Raw genomic sequence first — 26,607 nt, forward strand, 5'->3', positions numbered from 1 at the left:
CTTCCTCAGAGGTAGGGGGGCCAGCAGGCCAGAGGTGGATGAACGCAGTGCCCTTGTTTGGGTGTAGGGCCTGATCAGAGCCTGAAGGTATGGAGGTGCCGTTCCCCTCACAGCTCCGTAGGCAAGCACCATGGTCTTGTAGCGGATGCGAGCTTCAACTGGAAGCCAGTGGAGAGAGCGGAGGAGCGGGGTGACGTGAGAAAAAAAAGTCAGTCAGCTATGAAAACCAAGCCTGGTTTCTTCGATATTTCATAGTGTTCTATTGTTTCCAGTACTTATCTCATATTATCTCCAATGTATTGTGCATGTAAAAAACCTGTCTGATTAGGATGAATAATATCTGACAAAACCTTTTAAAAACTATGCACTAAGCATTTAGCAATAATTTTTGCTTCACAACACTGAAGTGTAAGAGGCCTCCAATTGTTTAAATGGACTGGATCTTTATATATATACCACTTGGATCCTTTTTTCAGTAATAATTAAATCTTCTCGTTGAGTGTCCGATAACCACTCCTATATAAATGGTAGATTAAAACATTCTACTAATGGTCCTCCGATCTTCGTCAGAATACACTCCCAGGACTGCTACTTCCAATCACTCCCAATCACGGCCAGTTGTAATACTGATTCTCAACAGTTACACCATCCCAGAGCCCAACTCAAGAAAGGTCTTTATTTATGAATGCATATACATTTGCAGCTGTATGAGAAGGCCTGCAAAACTGAGCAAAAATTGGCAAAAATGGGGAGATTTGATTAACCATTGTCATATCCTAGGTGATGGAGATCAGATATACCCCCTTCCCCTGAAACACACACACGCTGGTCCCCCATTTTGACCATATTCCCAAGCATCTCTGTGCAGTCAGACCTTTGACGATTTTGTGCCACCAGGGCCACAATAATATGCCTCCTCTCTGAATGTCCGAGTGTGACCCCCCCTCCCCATGGGTTACTGCAGCTAGTCTTGCCAGCACTGCCACTGTCTGGGTAGGGGCTCCCCACCAGGAATCCATACCGGCTAGGAACAAGGTCGTCAAGGTTCTCATTAGCAGCTTAGAGAATTTCCTTGTATATTATGCTCTCCCATCAGGGGGCTCTGGCTTTGCAGGACCAACCCTGCCAGAAAGACTTAGACTCCTGTGGGGTCGGTGCTTCTCTAGAAGGTCTCTGACAGCATTTTGGCTGCATACAGGCATCTTACAGCAGGCCTATAAAACAGATAGGGACTTCTCTTTAGTGTCTGGGTTGTTGAGGTGGGTGTCTAGTGTATAGGGTTGTGGACCGTTCCATCAAGATAGGACCATAAATAAATAAATTAGATGTATAATTTATTTTAAAATGCAGTTCCACCATGATAGGACAATAAATAAATAAGATGTATAATTCATTATAAAATGTATATCCCTCATCTGCACAAAATTGAAAGCTCTCTCACAACCCCTGCTTAGAGTGTGGTGTGTGTGTTTTTTGGTGTTTGGGAAAGTGTGGCATTAAGTGAGTGAGAAAGGATATGCAACCATTTCCTTTCTCACTCACTTAATGCCACACTTTCCCAAACACCAAAAAACACACACCACACCTTCCATCACAATACATCCACACATACCCACATACTGTGCCTTCTGTCTGCTGTGTTTTTATATCCACCATGTTGAATTAGTACTTTTGTGTTCCAATTAGTTATATTTGTTTTTCTATTGGCTAGTATTGTGTGTTCCATTATTCGCCACCTCTATGAGAACTTTGTAATTTTTAGAATAGACATGGAGTAGTCTTTGTGTTTCTGAACATTTGGTTATTGCTATACAGTTTATCGACTACGAGAGCTACGCGTTTCTCTTTCAATCTATTTTCCTTGAAGATTGAATACAGAACTTTACGCTGTTCTGCAATTTCCTTTGGGAACTGATCATTCATGCCTATTTCCGAGGTCCATTTCTTAGTAGGTGACGTCAGAGGTCAGCATGTGGGAGAAGTCGGAGCTTAGGGATGATAGACAAGTTTACCGCTAGTAAATACGAGTTGGAGAGGCATTCAATTTGATTTTCCCAGTCGTATGTGGTAAATGCCACCTTCCCATTTGGTTATGAATGCAGCATAATCCACAGCAGGAACGTCCATATATGGGCATTGTTCTTCCCTATCCAGGCTGTATCACAACCGGCCGTGATTGGGAGTCCCATAGGGTGGTGCACAATAGGTCCAGCGGCATCCGGGTTTGGCCGGTGTAGGCCGTCATTGTAAATAAGAATTAGTTCTTAACTGACTTGCCTAGTTAAATAAAGGTTAAATAAAAATAAAAAATTAAATATTGGAACACAGCTTTAGAGCAGGAACTCCATATATGGGCACTTTCATATTGGGATGCGCCCGGAGTAGAACCTCCATACATGGATGCGGTAAAGGAGTCAATGGAACGCAAACTCTTAAATTGTTCAAGTCTGTCATGATTGGTGTATTGTAACATGTGGTTACTTAAGTCCAATTTGGATATATGTGGCTGTTTTTGCTGTATAACATGCAGAAGTTGTCCCTTTCCAGTTTTAGAAGTGACTGCTAAATAAGCTGGTTAGCATAGCTAGCATACAGAAATCGGTGGTGGTAGTCAAATTTGTTTAACTGTAACGCAGTTGATTGTTAACGATGACATGGACATGTGTTGGTGTCACGTGCGTTGAAATAATCGGACCAAGGCGCAGCGTAGTAGTAAGTAGCATTCCACATCTTTAATATATAGTGAAACTAAGAAACATACAAAAACAATAAAGAATAAACGAAACGTGACGACAATGAAACTACACATACACACAATATCCCATAACCCACTGGTGGAAAACATGCTACTTAAGTATGATCCCCAATTAGAGACAACGATTACCAGCTGCCTCTAATTGGGAATCATACAAATCACCCAAACATAGAAAAACTAAACTAGAACCCCACATAGAAAATATAAACTAGATTAACCCCCCAGTCACGCCCTGACCTACTCTACCATAGAAAATAAAAGCTTTCTATGGTCAGGACGTGACAGTACCCCCCCCCCCCACCCAAGGTGCGGACTCCGACCGCAAAACCTGAAACAAAAAGGGAGTGTTAGGGGGGTGTCTAGTGTTGGTGGCGGCTCTGGTGCAGGACGAAGAACCCGCTCATCCGGCAGCATCGGGGCCGGCTCTGGTGCGGGACGAAGAACCCGCTCATCCCACAGATCCGCCAGCTTTGGTGGCGGCTCTGGTGCAGGCCAAAGAACCCGCTCATCCTGCGGGTCCAGCCATGGACCCAGGCTTAACACTGTGCCTGGACCGGGCACCAACGCAGAAGAAGACTCTGGCCTTGGAGCTGGACTGGACGCCGTGCTCAAACTGGGCATCGGCGCAGGGGAAGGCTCCGGCCATGGAGCGGGACTGGACGCTGTGTCTCGACTGGGCATCAGCGCAGAGAAGAGCTCCTGCCATGGAGCTGGACTGGACGCTGTGCCTGTACTGGGCACCAGCGCAGGGGAAGGCTCCGGCCATGGAGCTGGAGGCTCCGGACCGTTGACCGTCTCAGGGGGTTCCGGACCGTGGGCCGTCTCAGGAGGCTCCGGACCGTGGGCCGTCTCAGGAGGCTCCGGGTGGGTGGCCATTTGATTAATTGTTCAGCAGTCTTATGGCTTGGGGGTTGAAGCTGTTTGGACCTAGACTTGGTGCTCCGGTACCGCTTGTTGTGCGGTAGCAGAGAGAACAGTCTATGACTTGGGTGACTGGAGTCTTTGACAATTTTTTGGGCCTTCCTCTGACACAATCTAGTATAGAGGTCCTGGATGGCAGGAAGTTTGGCCCCAGTGATGTACTGGGCTGTACGCACTACCCTCTGTAGCGCCTTACGGTCAGATGATGAGCAGTTGCCATACCAGACGGTGATGCAACCGGTCAGGATACTCTCGATGGTGCACCTGTAGAAATGTTTGAGTATCTCGGGACCCATGCCAAATCCTTTGTCTCTTGAGGTGGAAAAGGCGTTGTCGTTGGAAAAGGCGATTGAGATTGCATCCTCTGTAGATCTGTTGGGGCAGTATGCGAATTGGAGTGGGTCTAGGGTTTCCGGGATGATGATGTTGATGTGAGCTATGACCAGCCTTTCAAAGCACTTCATGGCTACTGACGTGAGTGCTACTGGGCGGTAGTCATTTATGCAGGTTACCTTTGCTTTCTTGGGCACAGAGACTATGGTGGTCTGCTTGAAATACGTAGGTATTACAGACTCGGTCAGGGAGAGGTTGAAAATGCTTCCTGCAGCTATGCTTATAAATATTGTATTAAATTCAGTGTGACGTTACAGCTGCTTATCGTTAAACATACAGTATAGGCTATGGCCAGTAGCCACCCAAACGAGGCCTATCTGAAATATGAAAATGATCAAACAAATCGGCAGATAGCCTATAGTTCTGGCAAAGATGAGTCCGTAGTTGCTAAACTGTTATATGGATGATAAGTGTAAGCCTGCTTTGTTTTTGTCAGGCAAAACTGGAGGAAATGAAATAAGTTCTTTCTGGTCACTAATCTGGATATGCGTGTCGGCCTGTGCTCTCCAATGCTGATGACTGGTCTTTGGTCAATGTTACGTGTTACGTTTTTCTTGTTCCCCATTTTCCCCTGTTAGTGTGTTTGTGTCCTGGGCATTACAGGTGTACCGAGTTGCGGCTAACGATGGTGGGCGTGGCTGTAGCTGATTACAGAGAGGATATCTGTTTGCCGTGTGAGGAGAGAGAGAGAGAGAGAGAGAGAGAGAGAGAGAGAGAGAGAGAGAGAGAGAGAGAGAGAGAGAGAGAGAGAGAGAGAGAGAGAGAGAGAGAGAGAGAGAGAGAGAGAGAGAGAGAGAGAGAGAGAGAGAGAGAACACTTGCTTTTTTGTTTGATTATTTGTGTTAATTTCTTTGTTTGTGTTTGAGCCTGTCCTCCTGAGGCGCTCCACCCTACCTAGGTCCTGGAGAAGGGAAAAGGTAGATCTGCCCATGGGTGCACATTCCCACGTAGATAACCCATTGTTTTATACACTAGGTTAGCCGGGCGGGTGTCACCCTTGTATTTTCTTGGAACCAGGTAGGACAGTGGGTTAGGGTTTAGAGTGTGTTAGGAAGGATTAGGTGTGTAGAAGAGGAGGGACCTTTTGTTTATTTTCATTACTTGGACCCCGATCCCAAACATTCCCTTCTCTTACCTTCCCTTGTTGTGGTTGTTAGTTTTTGTTTTCTTACTGATTCTTTATGGGTGTTTTTGTATTGTTTTATTTAATTACTTTACTAAACATCCCCTGAGGGCTAAAATTGCGTTCTGGTTGTGGTCAGATTTATTTTTCGCTCATTACACCCCACATTTCTTCCCCTTTCATCTGTATTACCTGGTGTGTTTAGGCCCAGGCGTTTACGTCTCCTCCTCAGACGAGCTACACCCGAGGGGAGAACGTAATATGGGGGCTCATCCGGGATATTTATTGATCCAGCTTGTGCCCGCACACTAGGGTAGTAAAGGTGGATTGGGTGGTCGTTGTGTTGGGTGTAGTGTTTAGTGCTGTTTTAAAGACATGCACGTTTTTGGTTCTGAAGCACTTTAACGACCACTTGCAGGCAGTGGGTTCAGAACAACAATGACAAAAAATGGATATATTCATTTTTACATTTTTGAGGAAATTATACCACAACGAAAATGGTACTTTGGAGACTGGAAGTGCACGTGCTGGTCTGGCTGATAGAGGTTAGTGCACACTGTAGCAAAATAACAAACGACAGTTCAGGTAACCCCTCCTTGTTTTAGTCTATTTTCTTCCATGTGGTGTCTGATGAATAGACCCAGACAACTATCTGTCTTTCTTCTTTCCTCTCATCTGTTATTGTTTCATAAAGGCTGTCTCTCACTTCATGGCCTGACAACACACTGGAGTGGAAAAGGGAAATTATACAGCTGGTGGGTCGATCCTGAATGCTGATTGATTAAAAGCGCATTCCAGCCGGTGTCTATTCCACAAGTTACCACTGGCTAAATCTTTTATTTTTTTATTTAACCTTTATTTAACTAAGCAAGTCATTTAAGAACAAATTCTTATTTACAATGACAGCCTACCAAAAGGCAAAAGGCCTTCTGCGGGGACGGGGGCTGGGATTAAAATAAAAATTCAATAAAAATCTAGGACGAAACACACATCACAACAAGAGAGACAACACAACACTACATCAAGAGAGACCTAAAACAACAACATAGCATGGCAGCAGCACATGACAACACATGGTATCAACACAACATGGTATCAACATGACAACAACATGGTAGCAACACAACATGGTAGCAGCACAGGGTACAAACATTATTGGGCACAGACAACAGCACCAAGGGCAAGAAGGTAGAGACAACAACACATCATGCAAATCAACCACAACTGTCAGTAAGAGTGTCCATGATTGAGTTTTTGAATGACGTTAAAATGCCTATGTACTCTGTTCCATCTGACTGCGCAATCCACAGTATCTTCAACTCAGGCAGGGAAGTTATAAACTTGGTCTCCACTATAAAAAGCATCTAGACCTTATCTCACATTTCTTTTAGACTAACATTTTGTTTTCAACAGCAGAGATTTGTATAAACCTTGCTGTCTCTCCCTGACATTTGCAACATTGTTTCAATATTCAAATTCGATCTCCAACTGTCCCATAGTAATGAACGTGTCGGGGTCGGGAGTCGGGACGATAGAGAAGCAGGCAACGTTTCTCAGCCAGTTAATCATGACTCAGCTAGCATCATTTTTATGGATATATAAAAGAAATGTCAATTGAAAAAAGGTAAAACGAAATGAAATGCAGCTAGTTTGCAGTCTTTTCAGCTTCAGTTTGAGGTGATTGTGTTAGCTGTGTTGTTGGCTAGCTCCTCTGAACAACAGTGTCCTGACGAGAGAGCACATTTTATATGCCAGGTGAAATCGTGCCTCATTAGCTCATTGTTATGGATGTATCCAAATAAATGTCACTAGAAAACAGCTGAAACAAATGCAGCTACTTTGCTGTTTTTCTGCCTGCACTGTTTGATGTGACTATAAGTTAGCCGTAGTTGGCTAGCTAGCAAGCAAGGGATAAGAACGTTGCCAGCCAGTATGGCAATGGAACATTTAGAACGAACGACTGGGTCGCGTCCATAGATACAGAACAAAAAGTCTGAACGACTGGGTCGCGTCCATAGATACAGAACAAAAAGACTGAACGACTGGGTCGCGTCCATAGATACAGAACAAAAAGACTGAACGACTGGGTCGCGTCCATAGATACAGAACAAAAAGACTGAACGACTGGGTCGCGTCTCTGGCCACCGAACCATTAGAACGAACCGGCTTGGGTAGCAACCCTAGATTTGTTGAGGGATTATACATTGTGGAAGGATGAAGAGGTATGAATAAATTCATCAAAGTAATGTTTTGAATGAAAATATGTCAATCATTATTTGAATATGTTGGTAACCCGTTGTATAAAAGTGATAATGCCCTCAAAGCCGGCGTTTGGAGGATATATTGGCTTGACTTCGTCTCGGGCCTAAACCCGTGCCAGTATATCCTCCGAACAACGGCTTTGAGGGCATTATCACTTTAATGAAGGTATAGCGTTCAACAAGTCAAAACAAAAGAAGTCACCAAATGCGGAGGTGTAAAGCATCAATGGATGTAATCAAAGAGAAAGCTCTGTGCTTGTGAATTTGATTGTTGTTTCGTCAATAACAGTATTTAGAAACGAACACCGACATAAGCACGCACGCACACACACACACTGAGAAATTGTTCCTAGTTGAAGCCACTGTAGCTGAGAGGAGAGGCTGTTGTGCTGAAGCTGAATCTTGCGGCTGGCTTAAAAATAAGACGGCAAACAATGTGTCACTTTTGGGTTTTATAAGAGAAAAAACAACATGGCCTCACGTTTTAATAAAACTGGTGCGTATTGCATGGCTCTCCAGATCAGAGGGAGAGAGAGATAAAGAGAGAGACAGGGAACAGAATGGTGGAGAGTGGCTGAAGATCAAAAAACAAAAAGCAGCACCCCAGGAACCCTGATACAATCCCTTTGGTGCGCACGGGGGGGAAGAAAGGAGGGAGCGTGTGTGGGAGGAAGAGAGAACGAGAGAGAGAGGGAGAAAGAGGCAGGGGAAGAGAGAGAGAGAGAGAAAGAGAGGGGGATGCAGAGAGAAGATAGTAGAGGGAGGATTTTTTTGGGGAGGGATTTTTTACGAAGGGAAACAGTCGGGATCCCTCACCCAAGGGACACATATCTGTGCTGTCTGTCCACACACTGGCCAGAAGAAGACAGGAGAGAAAGAGAGAGAGAGAGGAAGAGACATAGGAAGAGAGAGACAAGAGGGGGAGGACGAAAGAGGAGAGAGAGGGAGAGTGAGAATAAAGAGAGAGGGGGCAGAGGGAGAAATATGGCGAGAAGGAGAGGGAAAGGCAAGACACGAGGGAAAACGTATGATCTGATCAGTTACACCCTTCCTGAGAAGAAAACCCTCTGTTATTATCCGTGTGTGTGTGTGTGTGTGTGTGTGTTTGCACATGCTTTTGTAGATCAACATGTGTGTGAGAGTAATGTGCACGCATGTATCATTAGGCATCATTAGACACAAATTATACAGAGACAGAGAGACAGATGCGGTAGCTGGCAGCGTGTCGCATTAAGCTCTGTTCTACCACTGCAATCATCCCATGATGAAGAGAGAGTGTAGAGAGAGAGAGAGACACGATAAGAGAAGCGAGAAGAGAAGACGAGAGAAAGGAAGAAAGGGAGAGAGGGAGAGAGAGAGAGAGAGAGAGTACATCCAATACATGCACTGTGATTAAACACAAAGGTTCATTACTGTTGACATTGAAGATTAATGCAGGCGGGCCAAGAGGATATTGCACACAAAAAATGTAACTGCACAGTGAAGAGAAGAGAAGAGGAATGGAGAGGAGGAGAGAGGAGGGCAGAGAGGAGAGATTGACAAAATGCAGAGAAAGCCTAGAGAACGAATGACAGAGAGAGGAGAGAGGGAGGGGGAAAAAGTCGTAATATTATCATTATACAGATAACTCACTGCAAGCAATATTTTCGCAAACCAATCCTCCCTGCCAACACTCACACACACATATACACACTCCTTCCTCACCACTCGTCTTCCTTATCTCTTTCCGTAACTCTATCTGTAACACTGTAGATTTCTTTATTGAATGTTAAATACCCACTCCTCCCAATCTCTCCTCTCGCTCACTCTAACCAGCTATCCCTCCCCCTCCTCTCTCCCTCCCTCTCTCTCTCTCCCTGGGTTTCTATCTCTCTCTCTCGGTTTCTCTCTCACCACCTGTTAGTTCAGACCCCCGTGCATTGAGATAGACTTGTTTATGAGGGAAGCTTTCACACTCTCGCAATCAGAGGTAAGACTTACTTTCCTTTTTTTGTCTGTTATCAACTTCATACCTTCTTCTTCTGTTGTGTTACTGCATTGTATTTGGTTAGATTCATTTCTTATAGTCTCCTTTTTTATCTTTGTATGTAATCCATCACTTCTTTCGCGATAACTGGCTCATCTGCTTGCTCTCTCTCTCTCTCTCTCTCTCTCTCAGTATCCCATAGGTGTACTGTATCATGATGTTAACACCTGCTGTCTCAGGAGTCCGGCTGATCAGCCAGTCCCGTTTATGTACTCAGAGTAAATCTGACCCCTGCAGGGTTAAAGTTTTCATTTAAAATCAAATCAAAGTTTATTGGTCGCATACACAGTTTAGCAGGTGTTATAGTAGCTGCAGCGAAATGCTTATGTTGCTAGCTCGTAACAGTGCAATAACATGTCCAAATTTAAACGTAAGGGCAAATTTAAACGTTCTTCCCAGTGGGAAGAATCTAATTAAGAATCCAAGTAGCACTGTATCAGTAATCAAAGATCAGCTAAAAATGATATGCACAGAAGTAGATATATTACAGTGAGCTATGTCAAGAATCCAGTACATACAGTTGAAGTCGGAAGTTTACATACACCTTAGCCAAATACATTTAAACTCAGTTTTTCACAATTCCTGACATATAATCCTAGTAAAAATTCCCTGTCTTAGGTCAGTTAGGATCACCACTTTATTTTAAGAATGTGAAATATCAGAATAATAGTGGAGACAATTATTTATTTCAGCTTTTATTTCTTTCATCACATTCCCAGTGGGTCAAAATGTACATACACTCAATTAGTATTTTGTAGCATTGCCTTTAAATTGTTTAACTTGGGACAAACGTTTTGGGTAGTCTTCCGCAAGCTTTCCACAATAAGTTGGGTGAATTTTGGCCCGTTGCTCCTGAATGAGAGCTGGTGTAACTGAGTCAGGTTTGTAGGCCTCCTTGCTTGCACATGCTTTTTCAGTTCTGCCCACAAATTTTCTATAGGATTGAGGTCAGGGCTTTGTGATGACCACTCCAATACCTTAACTATGTTGTTCTTAAGCCATTTGCCACAACTTTGGAAGTATGCTTGGGGCCATTGTCCATTTGGAAGACCCATTTGCGACCAAGCTTTAACTTCCTGACTGATGTCTTGAGATGTTGCTTCAATATATCCACATAATTTTCCTACCTCGTGATGCCATCTATTTTTGTGAAGTGCACCAGTCCCTCCTGCAGCAAGCACCCCACCACGTGATGCTGCCACCCCCATGCTTCGCGGTTGGGATGGTGTTCTTTGGCTTGCAAGCCTCCCCCTTTTTCCTCCGAACATAACGATGGTCATTATGACCAAACAGTTCTATTTTTGTTTCATCAAACCAGAGGAAAAAGTACGATCTTTGTCCCCATGTGCAGATGCAAACCGTAGTATGGCTTTTTTTATGGTGGTTTTGGAGCAGTTGCTTCTTCCTTGCTGAGCAGCCTTTCAGGTTATGTCAATATAGGGCTCGTTTTACTGTGGTTCTAGATACTTTTGTACCTGTTTCCTCACAAGGTATTTTGCTGTTGTTCTGGGATTGATTTGCACTTTTCGCACCAAAGTACATTCATCTCTAAGAACACGTCTCCTTCCTGAGCGGTGTGACGGCTGCGTGGTCCCATGGTGTATATACTTGCATACTATTGTTTGTACAGATGAACGTGGTACCTTTAGGCATTTGGAAATTGCTCCCATTGATGAACCAGACTTACGGAGGTCTACAATTTTTTTCTGAGGTATTGGCTGATTTCTTTAGATTTTCCCATGATGTCAAGCAAAGAGGCACTGAGTTTGAAGGTAGGTCTTGAAAAACATCCACAGGTACACCTCCAATTGACTCAAATGATGTCAATTAGCCTATCAGAAGCTTCTAAAGCCATGACATCGTTTTCTGTTTGAAGGCACAGTCAACTTAGTGTATGTAAACTTCTGACCCACTGGAATTGTGATACAGTGAATTATAAGTGAAATAATCTGTCTGTAAACAATTGTTGGAAAAATGGCTTGTGTCATGCACAAAGTGGATGTCCTATCCGACTTGCCAAAACTATAGTTTGTTAACAAGAAATTTGTGGAGTGGTTGAAAAACCAATTTGAATGACTCCAACCTAAGTGCATGTAAACTGTAAATACATATGCGGTGTGTATAAACAATGTGACTGAAGTACAATGTACAGTATAAATATTATTATTAGCCACTTTGGGGATACAGTATTTAAATACACAGTGTGGAACGAGAAGTTGCCAGTGGTTCAATGTCTCTGTAGCATGGGACAGCAGCATTGGCTGTAGTTTGTGAGAGAGAGTGTGCATCACCTGGTAGATGGCTGTTCAACAGTCTGATGGCCTGGTAATATAAGCTGTTTTTTTAGTCTCTCAGTCTTAGCTGATACACCTGTACTGTCTCCGTCAATAACCAAGTGAACAGTCCTTGACTCGGGTGGCTGAGGTCCTTAATGATCTTCCTTTGACACTGCGCATTGGGCTGCCAGCACTACCCTCTGGAGAGCCATGAGGTTGAGGGTGGAGCAGTTGCCATACCAGGCGTGATGCAACCCGACAGAATACTCTCCCTGTAGAAGTTTGTGGGGGTCGATGGGGCCATGCTGAATTTCTTCAGCCGTCTGAGGTTGTAGAGGCACTGTTGCACCTTCTTCACCACAATGTCAGTGTGGCAAGACCATTTCAGGTCCTCAGTGATGTGCACACCAAGGAACTTGAAGCTTTTAACCCTATCCACTGCAGCCACATTGTTGTAGATGAGGGCATGCTGTCTCTTCTGTAGTCCATGATTTACATTTTACATTTTAGTCATTTAGCAGACACTCTTATCCAGAGCAACTTACAGTAGTGAATGCATACATTTCGTTTCATGCATTTTTTTTTTTTTGTACTGGCCTCCCGTGGGAATCAAACCCACAACCCTGGCGTTGCACACACCATGCTCTACCAACTGAGCCACAGGGAACAACATGATAAGCGCCTTTGTTTTGTTGATGTTGAGGGAGAGGTTATTTTCCTGGCACCAGTCCGTCACGGCTCTCACCTCCTCACTGTAGCCTGTCTCGTCGTTGTTGTTAGTAATCAGGCCTACCTCTGTTGTGTCGTCAGCAAACTTGATGATTGAGTTGAAGTCGTGCGTGGCCACGCAGTCATGGGTGACCATGGAGTACAGGAGGGGACTGAGCACACACCCCTGGGGGGGCCCCCGTGTTGAGGATCAGCGTGGTGGACGTGTTGTTGCCTTTCCTCACCACCTGGGGTCATCCCGTCAGGAAATCTAGGATCCAGTTGCACAGGGAGGAGTTCAGACCCAAGGCCCCGAGCTTAGGGACGAGCTTAGAGGGCACTATGGTGGGATTGAAATAGATGTTCCCCTTTCCTGCAGTCAAATGACCTTAGCGGCCTCATGGGTGGAATGTTATTAATATGTTTCATAATTTCATAATGAATAAAGATTATTTTGTTAAAATGCAGAAAATCCGTTGTTTCTCTGTCAAACAGTATTGTTATATTTAAGTCTTCTGTGATGTCTATAAAGTGTAATATTGGGATGCAAACTCAAAATACATTTCAACTCTACAGTACATCTGACATGGTACAGGTGTCTTCTTTTTTTTAAGCCCATAACCATGTCTGTGAGGTATATACTTTTACTTCAAAGTAGATTTGTTTAAGACTACAAAGAAACACTCCGTGTGACCTTGATTCAGCCCACGTCATTAACTGGTTAATAAAACAGTTTTGTCATTGATCTACACATAATACTCCATAATGTCCAAGTGAAAAGAAAATTCTACAGATGTTTACAAATTAATTAAAAAAATATATAACTAAAATATAGGTGTTGCATAAGTATTCACCCCCTTTGTTTTAGGCAAGCCTAAATTAGCTTAACAAATCACATAACACATCTGCTGGTGTAACAGTGCAGGTTCCGTCCCTCTCTTCGCCCCAAGCTGGGCTCGAACCAGGGACCCTTGCACACGTCAACAACTGACACCCACAAAGCATCGTTACCCATCGCGCCACAAAAGCCGCAGCCCTTGCAACGCAAGAAGAACAACCACTTCAGGTCTCAGAGCCTTCCCTGTAGCTCAGTTGGTAGAGCATGGAGTTTGCAACGCCAGGGTTGTGGGTTTGATTCCCACGGGGGGCCAGCACAGAAAACAAATGTATGAAATGAAAAGATATGTATGCATGACTAAAATGTCAAATGTCAGAGCGAGTGACGTCACCGATTGAAATGCTATTAGCGCGCACCACCGCTAACTAACTAGCCATTTCACATCGGTTACACTCACCCGTGACCTCCTCCTTTTCCGCAGCAACCAATGATCCGGGTCAACAGCATCAATGTAACAATGTAGGTTCCGTCCCTCTCTTCGCCCCAACCAGGGACCCTTCAACAACTGACACCCACGAAGCATCGTTACCCATCGCGCCACAAAAGCCGCGGCCCTTGCAACGCAAGGGGAACAACCACTTCAGGTCTCAGAGCGAGTGACGTCACTGATTGAAACGCTATTAGCGCGCACCACCGCTAACTAACTAGCCATTTCACATCGGTTACACTGGGTCGTGTGTGGTGAAGGTGATATGATCCTTGATTTGCCTTTCAAAGCACTTCATGATGACAGAACTGTGCTACGGGGCAATAGTAATTTAGTTCAGTTACCTTGGCTTGCTTGGGAACAATGGTAGCCATCTTAAAGCAAGTGGGGATGACAGACTGGGATAGTGAGTGGTTGACAATGTCCTTAAACACTCCAGCCAGCTGGTCTGCGCATGCTCTGAGGATGCGGCTTGGGATGCCATCTGGACCAGCAGCCTTGCGAGGGATAACACGCTTGAAGGTCCTTCTCACATAGGCTACAGAGATCGGGAGCCTGCAGTCCTCGTGAGAAGCGGGGGCCCACATCGGCTGCTCTGTTTTCCTCAAAGCTGGTGAAAAAGATGTTTAGCTTGTCTGGCAGTGAGGCATCTGTGTCCACGACGTAGCTGGTTTCGTCTTCACAATCCGTGATAAGTCCCTGCCACAAACATCTTGAATTGTGACTGTCTTTTTGCCTCTGTGCTTGTCTTATGGAGGTCATTGGAGGTCATAGGAGGTCTGTTTGTACTTGTCCATGTTTCCAATCTTTTTTTACTATGGTTAAATGGAGTGGTTCGCACTTCGTTTATTCCTCAGCACAGCATTCTCCTCCCTCTCTCCTTCTCTCCATCTGTCTCTTTCTCCATTTCTCTCCACCTCTCTTTTTCCCCTTTTTTCTCTTTCTCTCTTTCTCCTTTTCAATCTCTTTCTCTCCCTCCATCTCTCTCTCTCTCTGTGCATTCATGAATGAATATGGATTATCAACTTTCTAAATAAATTGATAGTGCTTTTTGGGGGGGGATTGCTAAGATCTTGCTACTTATTCATTCATGCGATTCCACCACGTACTCGCTCATTTCCCTAGGTGTTTCCCTGTCTCTGACTATTTGTTTCTCGCTCTCTCTGTTTCTCTCTCTTTCTCTCTCTGAGATTTAGATAAGCTTTATTAGCATGGATGATAAAGGCACTGTTGCTAAAACGAAACGAGATAATGACATCGACAATAACAATCTATCAGAAATTAATAATAGTAGTGATGGTGATTAGAGAAAGGGGACAATATATACACAGTGTAGAAAACATCAAGAAGACCTGCTCTTTCCTTAACATAGACTGACCAGGTGAAAGCTATGATCCCGTATTGATGTCACTTGTTAAAATCATTTCAGTGTAGATGAAGGAAAGGAAACAGGTTAAAGAAGGATTTTTATGCCTTGAGACAATTTGAGACATGGATTGTGTGTGTGTGCCATTCAGAGGGTGAATGGGCAAGACAAAATATTTAAGTGCCGTTGAAGGGGGTATGGTAGTAGGTGCCAGGCGCACCGGTTTGTTTTCACACTCAACAGTTTCCTGTGTGTATCAAGAATGGTCCACCACCCAAAGGACATCAAGCCAACTTGACACAACTCAATATTAGGAAGGTGTTCTTAATGTTGTGTGCATTCAGTGTACAAAGGACCATTGTTTTTTACCTGAGGGTTTTCCTCAACAACAACAGTCTTCTACCAAGGATCAGTTAAGGGAATCTTTCCCAATGAGGAACTATAGGGGAACCAACATTAACCTCTATGTGGGTGTGCAGTTTTATCAAGGGAAACATTCTATCACATGACATAGTGACTGCGTCCCAAATGGCACCCTAGTCCCTATATAGTGCATTACGTTTGACCAGAGCCCTATGGAACCTGGTCAAAAGTAGTGCACTATAAAGAGAATAGGGTGCCATTCGGGGCGCAACCATATACTGTGGGCCCACAGAAAGGCGTTCAGTCACGGTAGGATTACCGGCAGCAACCGATGCTCCCCATTAGCTAAGCTCAACGCAGCAAAACAGGAGGATATGCAAATGAGGCCACAAAGACCAGGGTGGTTTTCGAATGCCTCGCAAAGATGTGCCTTCAGAAAGTATTCATATCCCTTGACTTATTCCACATTTTGTTGTGTTACAGCCTGAATTGAAAATGTATTACATTTATTTTATTTTCTTACCCATCTACACGTAATGCCCCATAATGACAAAGCAATTTTTTTGCAAATGTATTGAAAATTAAATACAGAAATATCTAATTTACATACATATTCACACCCCTGAGTCAATACTTTATAGAAGCATCTTTGGCAGCGATTACAGCTGTGTGTCTTTCTAGGTAAGTCGTTAAGAGCTTTCCACATCTGGATTGTGCAACATTGGCCCATTATTCTTTAAAAAATTATTCAAGCGCTGTCAAATTGGTTGTTGATCATTACTAGACAACCATTTTCAGGTCTTACCATAGATTGTCATGTAGATTTAACTTAAAATGGTAACATTTCGACAATATTCACTTTCTTCTTGGTAAGCATCTCCAGTGTAGATTAGGCCTTGTGTTTTAGGTTATTGTCCTGCTGGAAGGTGAATTCACAACTCATTGACTGGTGGGAAGCAAACTGAACCAGGTTTTCCTCTAGGATTTTGCCTGTGCTTACCTCCATTCCATTTGTTTTTTATCCTGAAAAACTCCCCAGTCCTTAACTATTTCAAACATAACCATAACATTACGCAGCTTGAAAATATGGAGAGTGGTACTCAGTAATGTGTTGTATTGGATTTTCCCCAAACATAATACTTCGTATTCAGGACAAAAAGTTACTTGCTTTGCCATATTTTTGCAGTATTACTTTAGTGCCTTGTTGCAAAACGTATGCATGTTTTGGAATATTTATTATTATGTACTGGCTTCCCTTACACTCTGTAATTTAGGTTAGTAATTTAGGTTAGTATTCTGGAGTGCTGTTGATCCATCCTCAGTTTTCTCCTAACCCAGCCATTAATCTCTACGGGATTGATGTCCCCCCTGCGGGATGGTTGAGCTAACGTAGGCTAATGTGATTAGCATGAGGTTGTAAGTAATAAAACAAATTCCCAGGACAGACATATCTGATATGTGCAGAAAGCTTAAATTATTGTTGTTCTAACTGCACTGTCCAATTTAAAGTATCTATTACAGTGAAAGAATGCCATGTTATTGTTTGAGGAGAGTGCACAATTATGAACTTGAAAATGTATTAATAAACCAATTAGGCACATTTGGGCAGTCTTGATACAATATTTTGAACAGATATGCAATGGTTCATTGGATCAGTCTAACACTTTGCACATACTGTGCTGCCATCTAGTAGCCAAAATCTAAATTGAGCCTTGGCTGGAATAATACATTATGGCTTTTCTCTTGCATTTCAAAGATGATGTTACAACAAACAAAAAAAATATAAAACTCATGTTTTTTTCTTTGGATTATTTTTTACCAGATCTAATGTGTTATATTCTCCTATATTCATTTCACATTTCCACAAACTTCAAAGTGTTTCCTTTCAAATGGTACCAAGAATATACATCCTTGCTTCAGGTCCTGAGCTACAGGCAGTTAGATTTGGGTATGTAATTTTAGGCAAAAATTGACCAAAAGTGTTTTAAGGTCACCATTGGCCTCATGGTGAGATCCCTGAGTGGTTTCCTTCCTCTCCGGCAAATGAGTTAGGAAGGACGCCTGAAAACAATGGTCCTTTGTAAATTTGCAGTGATCGAGTGTTCCTGAGATAGATCTTTGCAGCTCAAAAACAATGATTCTTTCAGACTTGATAGAAGGGAGAGAAAAAACTGCATTCTGACAGGAGGAAGAAAACTTTAAAAATGTCCTTCATTTTAGGCAGCCAACCCTTATGCAAAACCCACATGATTTCACATGTGAACTTTCCACGTTTTGCACAACATGTAAGTTGAAAACAATGCAACTCTTTTATGACGTTCCGGCGACATCCTAACCACAAATTTTGTATTTCAGGGCATTTGTGAAATCACATCTAAAAATCCATGTGAAACTTTATGTGAAATATAATTTGTGAAGTGTTCCAAAACCACATGGTTTCACATGAGGATTTTCATGTGATCACAACCTTTCACATGTGGATTCAAATTTTCACAGGTGATGCCTAGAAAACAAACATGATTGGTTAGGATGTCGCCGGAACGTCATGAAATAGTGTTTTAAACGTACATAGTTGGCACACTTTAACATACATGATTACATTGTGTATGTTTATTTATACAGCAATTATCATTCAACATGTCTTCACCTGGGATTTCAACTCACAAACGCTTGGTTCACGGCAGTCTGATCTTCTTACTACACCACCATCTCTGAGTAGGTGATTTCTAAAAACACTAGAATTTGTGGCGCAACAGAAAGATCAGCATATTCCAAATCCAGAGGTTGTGAGTTCAAATCCCAGTTTGGGTAATAGTAAAAATCACCAGGTGAGTTTTTTCAAATGTAAAAATATTGTTATTGATTAAAATTTCCACACTATTTTAGCTTAACAGTGTACCATTTACTTTAGTCCCCCATACGATTTCATTACTTCCTTTACAAAAAAATGTGACATTTGAACTTTCACGTGAAAAACTTTTGCATCTCTATTTACTGTTCCTAGGCCGTCATTGTAAATAAGAATTTGTTCTTAACCGACTTGCCTAGTTAAATAACAAATCCCCATTTTGTCACATTTATCTCATGATATGTTTTCACGTGCTGAAATTCTCACATGTGCAGTTATGTTATCAGATGTTGCATTTACATATTATCACATTAACTTCACGTAAGATCACGTGATCGCGTGAAATGTCTGTTTTTTCCATAAGGGAAGCATTTCAGTAACTGTTGTTGAAAATATATTTTAGAATTTATTTGTTTAGAGTTCATAGAACACCACTGGATCCTCCACATTCACCAGTAGACTTGCCTTGATAGAACCAAAATAACAGAGAGAGAGAATAAAACGTACCATCTGTCCAGAACGAAGAGAACAGTTGCACTGGGAAAACGCTCTCCCTGAATTCTCTCTAATATACCCAGAGTATATTGCAGCTATCAATCAAGTCTCAATTAGTTGAAGGACCAGACATTGAAATGGGTTTAGAATATTTATTGAGGAAATGGAATGGATTTGAGAATGAGGATTCAGGAGGGGAATGAGAATGGACTTGATGAAAACAAGGACTGCAGATAAAGGATCCAGGGGAGGGACAACTCTGTAGAGTTTGGCTTGGAGTCTCAGGTCAACATTGTCAGGGCTTAGTAGTTAGGCTGCTTTTGTGATGGCAATCCCACCAGGAGATCCTTAGAAGAACCCAAGAGGTAACAGATAGGTGAAGAATGGGGGGAGGGACGCAATACTTGATAAGGCTAGTAACGCACAGTGTCGTGCAATGCGACATGCACTGCAGAACAAGAGGAGGGATGTTAGTTTGGTCAGGATTAAGTAGGGTGGCAGTGGGGTATAAGGAGAGTGAGGACAGGTGTGGAGGCTGATTAGCAATGAGCTACAGCTGATGCTTGTTGAGTTGTGTTCAAGGCAACTAGTTAAAGTGTTGCGTTCAAGTCTGGTCCCCTTTCCTGATCAAATCAAATCACCTTTTATTGGTCACATACACATGGTTAGCAAATGTTATTGCTGGTGTAGTGAAATGCTTGTGCTTCTAGTTCTGACAGTGCAGTAATATCTAACAAGTAATCTAACAATTCCACAACAACTACCTAATACACACAAATCCAAGTAAAGGGATGGAATAAGAATATGTACATATAAATATGTGGATGAGAAATGACCGAGCGGCATAGGCAAGATGCAATAGATGGTATAAAATATGGTATATACATATGGGATGAGTAATGCAAGATATGTAAACATTATTAAAGTGGCAATATTAAAGTGACTAGTGATCAATTTATTGAAGTGGCCAATGATTTCAAGTCTGGTTATAGGCAGCAACCTCTCTGTGTTAGTGATGGTTGATTAACAGTCTGATGGCATTGAGATTGAAAAATAGCTTCTGTCTCTTGGTCCCAGCTTTGATGCACCTGTACTGACCTCGCCTTCTGGATGGTAGCGGGGTGAACAGGCAGTGGCTCGGGTGGTTGTTGTCCTTGATCTTTTTGGCCTTCCTGTGACATCGGGTGCTGTAGGTGTCCTGGAGGGCAGGTAGTTTGCCCCCGGTGATGCGTTGTGCAGACCTCAAAACCCTCTGGAGAGCCCTGCGGTTGAGAGAGGTGCAGTTGCGCCTTCTTCACCACACTGTCTGTTTGGGTGGACTATTTCAGTTTGCCAGTGATGTGTACGCCGAGGAACTTAAAGCTTTCCACCTTCTCCACTGCTGTCCAGTCGATGTGGACAGGGAGGGTGCTCCCTCTGCTGTTTCCTGAAGTCCACATTGAGCCAATCCTCTTTTGGCTGGTTGGGTAGGATTCGGTGCATGAGGTAGATTGTATCTGAAATGAGGCAGGGACTGGGAGACTGTGCTTGAGTTAATGCAGGTTCTGAGAGATGAGCATGTTGTGGGCTGTCCTGATGTTATTGATGTCAGAGCGGCTGTAGGAATGATGGGTTTAAGAAGGATTGTCCAGAGAATTGGTCAGCAGGATAGCTGTACAGGGATAGTATTTGTCTCAGATGGGAATGGAACCATTGTAGAGGCGATGGAACCAGATTCGGTGATTAATTGTGGATCGGATGGAGAGGCATGTTCAGATTGTCTGAGCTGTCTGAGCTGTAGGATGTTGGTTAGTGGTTCATAAGGGCTTGGTGGTATCTGGAACAAACTGATCAATTTACTTTGTTTGAGGGTGAAAGTATCTTTGTCGAGGATGGTGATGTCGGACATGCTGAGATGAGAAGCGATGTAGGTAAAAGATGAGGATGTTAACTCGGAACATCGCAGGAAGCGAAAGAACACCAAAAGAAACCTCAATCCCAGCATGGCAAGACTGCGATGGAGATGTAACCTGATCTCAGCCTCTGGATGCAGGCAGACAGGATGTCAATGGTGATAGGCTGGCGACGAGAGTGGGTGGTGGACATCTGCGAAGGTGGGCTGTGGCCGGCAATTGAAGACTCTAGGAGAGAGTTTCAGCTGGTGGAGGAAGAGCCAGGAAGGCCGTCGAAAGGGAATGGTGAGCCAGAAGGTGGGGATCACTGAACTGAGAGATGTTCACACCTGTGAGGAACAGGGGCAAAACCACAGCTGGAGCAGCAGGAGCAGCAGGCACATATAGCTGCCTGAGCGGTTGTCGCTGGCAGAGAAGAAGGTGTGGCACTGCAGAGGTGGAGGTCACAGAACCAGTGGGACCAGAGGCGAAGATGGATGTCATCATTGGTGAAGAGGGAGGGTGTGTCACCGTGGGAGCAGTGGTCACGCGTCAACGGAGCCCGAGGTGGGGAGAGAGGTCATCACTGGCAGAAAGAGGGGGTGAGCCGCTGCCGGAGTAGCAGTCACAGGTCATGTGAGACCTGGGGGAGGGGAGACAGATTCTGTGAAGATAGTGCAGGCAAGGTAGCCGGGAGGACAGAGTGGAAAAACCAGTTGCACCGCCAGTGGAGACAGTACATGAGAGGTAGAGGAAGCAGGTGAGAGAGGTTGCCATTGGCAGAGAAAGACCCGCTGCCCTAGCAGGTAGTCACAGGGCCAGCGGGACGTGAGGGAAAGAGTGAGGGCAACACTGGCAGAGAAAGAGGGTGAGCTGCTGTTGTAGTAGCGGTCATGGAGCCAGCCGGACTTGAGGTGGGGAGAGAGGTCGACACTAGCAAAGAGAGGGTGAGCCGCGAGCGGTCACGGGCCAGTAGAACCTGAGGGAAAGAGAGGTCGACACTGGCAGAGAAAGAGATTGAGCTGCTGCCAGAGCAGCTGCCACAGGGCCAGCGAGACTTGAGGGGGGAGAGGAGCCAGAGGCTGTGAAGATAGTACAGGCAAGGTAGCCAGGAGGCCAGAGACCCCTGAGAAACAGCCATGAACTGTCCTGTATAACTGCCCATACGAACAGCCTGCAAACACCACTCTACCCACTGCTATCAGACTGTATAATAATTCTAGCTCTTAAATGGCTTCCCCCAAAATTCTATCTTTTACAATCACATTTGAACATTTCAATTTTTATCCTGAAAAAAGTCCTGTAATGTTTCAAGTGTTCTATATTCTATTTACAGCTGAAATCGGAAGTTTACATACACCTTAGCCAAATACATTTAAACTCAGTTTTTCACAATTCCTGACATTTAATCCTAGTAAAAATTCCATTTTCTTAGGTCAGTTAGGATCACCACTTTATTGCCTTTAATATGTTTAACTTCGGTCAAACGTTTCGGGTAGCCTTCCACAAGCTTCCCACAATAAGTTGGGTGAATTTTGGCCCATTCCTCCTGACCGAGCTGGTGTAACTGAGTCAGGTTTGTAGGCCTCCTAGCTCACACATGCTTTTTCACTTCTGCCCACAAATTTTCTACAGGATTGAGGTCAGGGCTTTGTGATGGCCACTCCAATACCTTGACTTTGTTGTCCTTAAGCATTTTTGCCACAACTTTGGAAGTATGCTTGGGGTCATTGTCCATTTGGAAGACCCATTTGCAACCAAGCTTTAACTTCCTGACTGATGTCTTGAGATGTTGCCTTAATATATCCACATAATTTTCAGTCCTCATGATGCCATCTATTTTGTGAAGTGCACCAGTCCCTCCTGCAGCAATGCACCCCCACAACATGATGCTGCCATCCCCATGCTTCACGGTTGGGATGGTGTACTTGCAAGCCTCCCCCTTTTTCCTCCAAACATAACAATGGTCATTATGGCCAAACAGTTCTATTTTTGTTTCATCAGACCCGAGGACATTTCTCCAAAAAGTCCAATATTTGTCCCCATGTGCAGTTGCAAACCGTAGTCTGGCTTTTTTTTGGGCAGTTTTGGAGCAGTGGCTTCTTACTTGCTGAGGAGACTTTCAGGTTATGTCAATATAGGACTTGTTTTACTGTGGACATAGATACTTTTGTACCTGTTTCCTCCAGCATCTTCACAAGGTCCTTTGCTGTTGTTCTGGGATTGATTTGCACTTTTCGCACCAAAGTACATTCATCTCTAGGGGAGAGAACATGTCTCCTTCCTGAGCGGTATGACGGCTGCGTGGTCCCATGGTGTTTATACTTGTGTACTACTATTTGTACAGATGAACGTGGTACCTTCAGGCGTTTGGAAATTGCTCCCAAGGATGAACCAGACTTATTGAGGTCTACAATTATTTTCTGAGATCTTGGCTGATTTCTTTAGATTTTCCCATGATGTCAACCAAAGAGGCACTGAGTTTGAAGGTAGGCCTTGAAATGCATCCACAGGTACAACTCCAATTGACTCAAATGATGTCAATTAGCCTATCAGAAGCTTCTAAAGCCATGACATCATTTTCTGGAATTTTCCAAGCTGTTTAAAGGCACAGTCAACTTAGTGTATGTAAACTTCTGACCCACTGCAATTGTGATACAGTGAATTATAAGTGAAATAATCTGTCTGTAAACAATTGTTGGAAAAATTACTTGTGTCATGCACAAAGTAGATGTCCTAACCGACTTGCCAAAACTTTCGTTTGTTCACAAGACATTTGTGGAGTGGTTGAAAAACTAGTTTTAATGACTCCAACCTAAGTGTATGTAAACTTCTGACTTCAACTGTATGTCACATATGTGTTATGTATTTTCAATAGGTGTCTTGCAATTGTTAGTCATGTCAATTCTGCATTACAGAACTTAAACAGAAACTCAAACTCAGAGCGGGCAACCGGAAAAATACAGTTGCTCCAGCCGGCGGAGACAGAACATGAGAGGTAGAGGAAGTAGTATGCTGAGAGATGCCGTCGCTGGCAGAGAGAGTGGGTAAGCCACTGCCGAAGCAGCGGTCACGATTCCATTGGGGCAGAGAGAATAGTACTAGTACGAGGCAATGGAGCAGGGGGGGCCAGAGCAGCCGTTGGATTCAGGGAGTGCACTGCCAACGTGGAGGAGACAGGGGTAATGAGAGAGCGCAGGGGAGAGAGGTATTCAGGTATTAGAAGAGGGAGAGAGACAGCCTGGCCTGCTGGGCCATCAAGGGGGCTCTAGCTGCAGGGATTTAGGCTGTGTCGGATGCCAAATTGTAATCTGTGGATGCTGGGAGAGAAGCCAGGTCCTTGAGGCCTGATCTGAGGCTTGGAGGCCGAGTTGGTGGTGGTGGAATGAATATGAAGCAGTGGATGCAGCAAGGGAATGATGTTATGGTGGCCCCCCGGTGCGTGGTATATGTGGTTGTGGTCCCGGCAAGACGTGAAACCATAGTCCACCGACCGGAGAGAGTGAGAAGTAGTTTAGTTGAAGAAAAGGGGCATGAGGGAGAGAGCAAAAACAAGAGAGAAAGAACAATCATGGCTGGACGAACGCTATGCAATGACATTAAGATGGCATTTCTAGAGGAGGAAGCCAGTCTGCAGTATGATAGATACTGTAGGATGTGGCTAATATATGGTTAAGTTACAGTATGCAATGAAATTCTGATACAGGATAACAAGGGTAGTAACTAGAAGGGATTGCGTTGTCCCTTTGACACGGTAAAATTGCTCTTCTCTGTTAGGGCAACAATATACTGAAATGCAATGCCCATTGACTTGAAAAACTGCACTGATTTATTGTACTTTTAAATTGAAAACATGGCTCAAATCCATCCAAACCTGTACACAAGTTATCTGTGGTTCCTCATGTGTAAAACGACAGTTGACGTTATTGTTGTTAAAATGATATATTATTGAATGTAATGTATTTGTATGTTGTATTGTTTTAGTGAGTATTTGTAAAGCGGCTGTGTAATTGTCCTTAGCTGCCCTGGGACTACGGGTGCAAATTAGCTTTTGGCTAACCTCGGCACATTTACATGAATGTTGCATTATTGTAATATTGATGTTGATTAATGTGCATTCTGATACTATGTGTGGCCTGCTGTCACATGGGCTGTGGCAAACGGGACCCGAGACAATACTTGAATGAATGGCATAATAAAATGTGCCAAGCAGCGCTTTTATCAAATTACTTTTAACATGAAGGAATGAAAGTGGAATTGTAAGGATCATTTTTATTTAATCTTTATTTAACTAGGCAAGTCAGTTAAGGACAAATTCTTATTTACAATGACGGCCTACCAAAAGGCCTCCTGCGGGGATGGGATTAAAAATTAAAATAAATAGGACAAAGCACACCACGATAAGAGAGACACCACAACACTAAATTAAGAGAGACCTAAGACAACATAGCATGGCAGCAACACATGACAACACAACAAGGTAGCAAGCAGCACAACATGGCAGCAGCACAACATGGTTGCAGCACAAAACATGGTACAAACATTATTGGGCACAGACAACAGCACAAAGGTGAGAAGGTAGAGGCAACAATACATCACGCGAAGCAGCCACAACTGTCAGTAAGAGTGTCCATGATTGAATCTTTGAATGAAGAGATGGAGATAAAACTATCCAGTTTGAGTGTTTTTTGCAGGTCGTTCCAGTCGCTAGCAGCAGCGAACTAAAAAGAGGAGCGACCTAGGGATGTGTTTGCTTTGGGGTCCTTTAACAGAATGTGACTGGCAGAATGGGTGTTGTATGTGGAGGATGAGGGCTGCAGTAGGTATCTCAGATAGGGGGGAGTGAGGCCTAAGAGGGTTTTATAAATAAGCATCAACCAGTGGGTCTTGCAACGGGTGTACAGAAATGACCTAATTACAGAGGAGTATAGAGTGCAGTGATGTCTCCTATAAGGAGCATTGGTGGCAAATCTGATGGCCGAATGGTAAAGAACATCTAGTCGCTCGAGAGCACCCTTACCTACCATCTCCATAATCTAGCATGGGTAGGATGGTCATCTGAATCAGGGTTCGATTGGCAGCTGGGGTGAAAGAGGAGCAATTACTTAGAGGAAACCAAGTCTAGATTTAACCTTAGCTTGCAGCTTTAATATGTGCTGAGAGAAGGACAGTGTGCCATCTAGCCATACTCCCAAGTACTTGTATGAGGTGACAGCCTCAAGCTCTAAACCCTCAGAGGTAGTAATCACACCAGTGGGCAGAGGGTCATTCTTCTTACCAAACCACATGATGTTTGTTTTGGAGGTGTTCATAACAAGGTTAAAGGCAGAGAAAGCTTGTTGGACACTAAGAAAGCGTTGTTGTAGAGCGTTTAACACTAAATCAGGGAGGGGCATATAAATGGATGAGAGAGCTGCCTACTGCCTGAGCTATGTTGTTAATATAAATTGAGCAAAGCAAGGAGCCTAGGATCAAGCCTTGGGGTACTCCCTTGGTGACTGGCAGTGGCTTAGACAACAGATGTTCTGACTTTATACACTGCACTCTTTGAGAGAGGTAGTTAGCAAACAAGGCCAAAGACCCCTCAGCCATCAATACTCCTCAGCTGGCCCACAAGAATGGAATGGTCTATCATATAAAAAGCTTTGGCCAATAAGTCAATAAAAATTGTAGCACAACATTGCTTAGAATCAAGGACAATGATGACATCATTTAGGACCTTTAAGGTTGCAGTGACACATCCATAACCTGAGCGGAAACCAGATTGCGTACCAGAGAGAATATTGTAGACATCAAGAAAGCCAGTCAGTTGATTATTATCAAGTTTCTCCAACACTTTTGATAAACAGGGCAAAATAAAAGTTGGCCTATAACTG

General features: G+C 43.7%; 1 protein-coding gene across 1 annotated transcript in view; it reads left to right on the top strand.

Annotated features, from left to right (window-relative positions):
- Positions 1-8,865: 8,865 nt before the first annotated feature.
- Positions 8,866-26,607, top strand: part of doc2a (double C2-like domains, alpha) — a gene marked incomplete in the record, with an annotated part of 60,102 nt that continues 42,360 nt past the window's right edge. Inside the window, 1 exon segment of the mRNA XM_029727135.1 lies at positions 8,866-9,422.

This window comes from Salmo trutta, chromosome 32 (assembly GCF_901001165.1).
Source record: "Salmo trutta chromosome 32, fSalTru1.1, whole genome shotgun sequence".
Lineage (NCBI taxonomy): Eukaryota > Metazoa > Chordata > Actinopteri > Salmoniformes > Salmonidae > Salmo > Salmo trutta.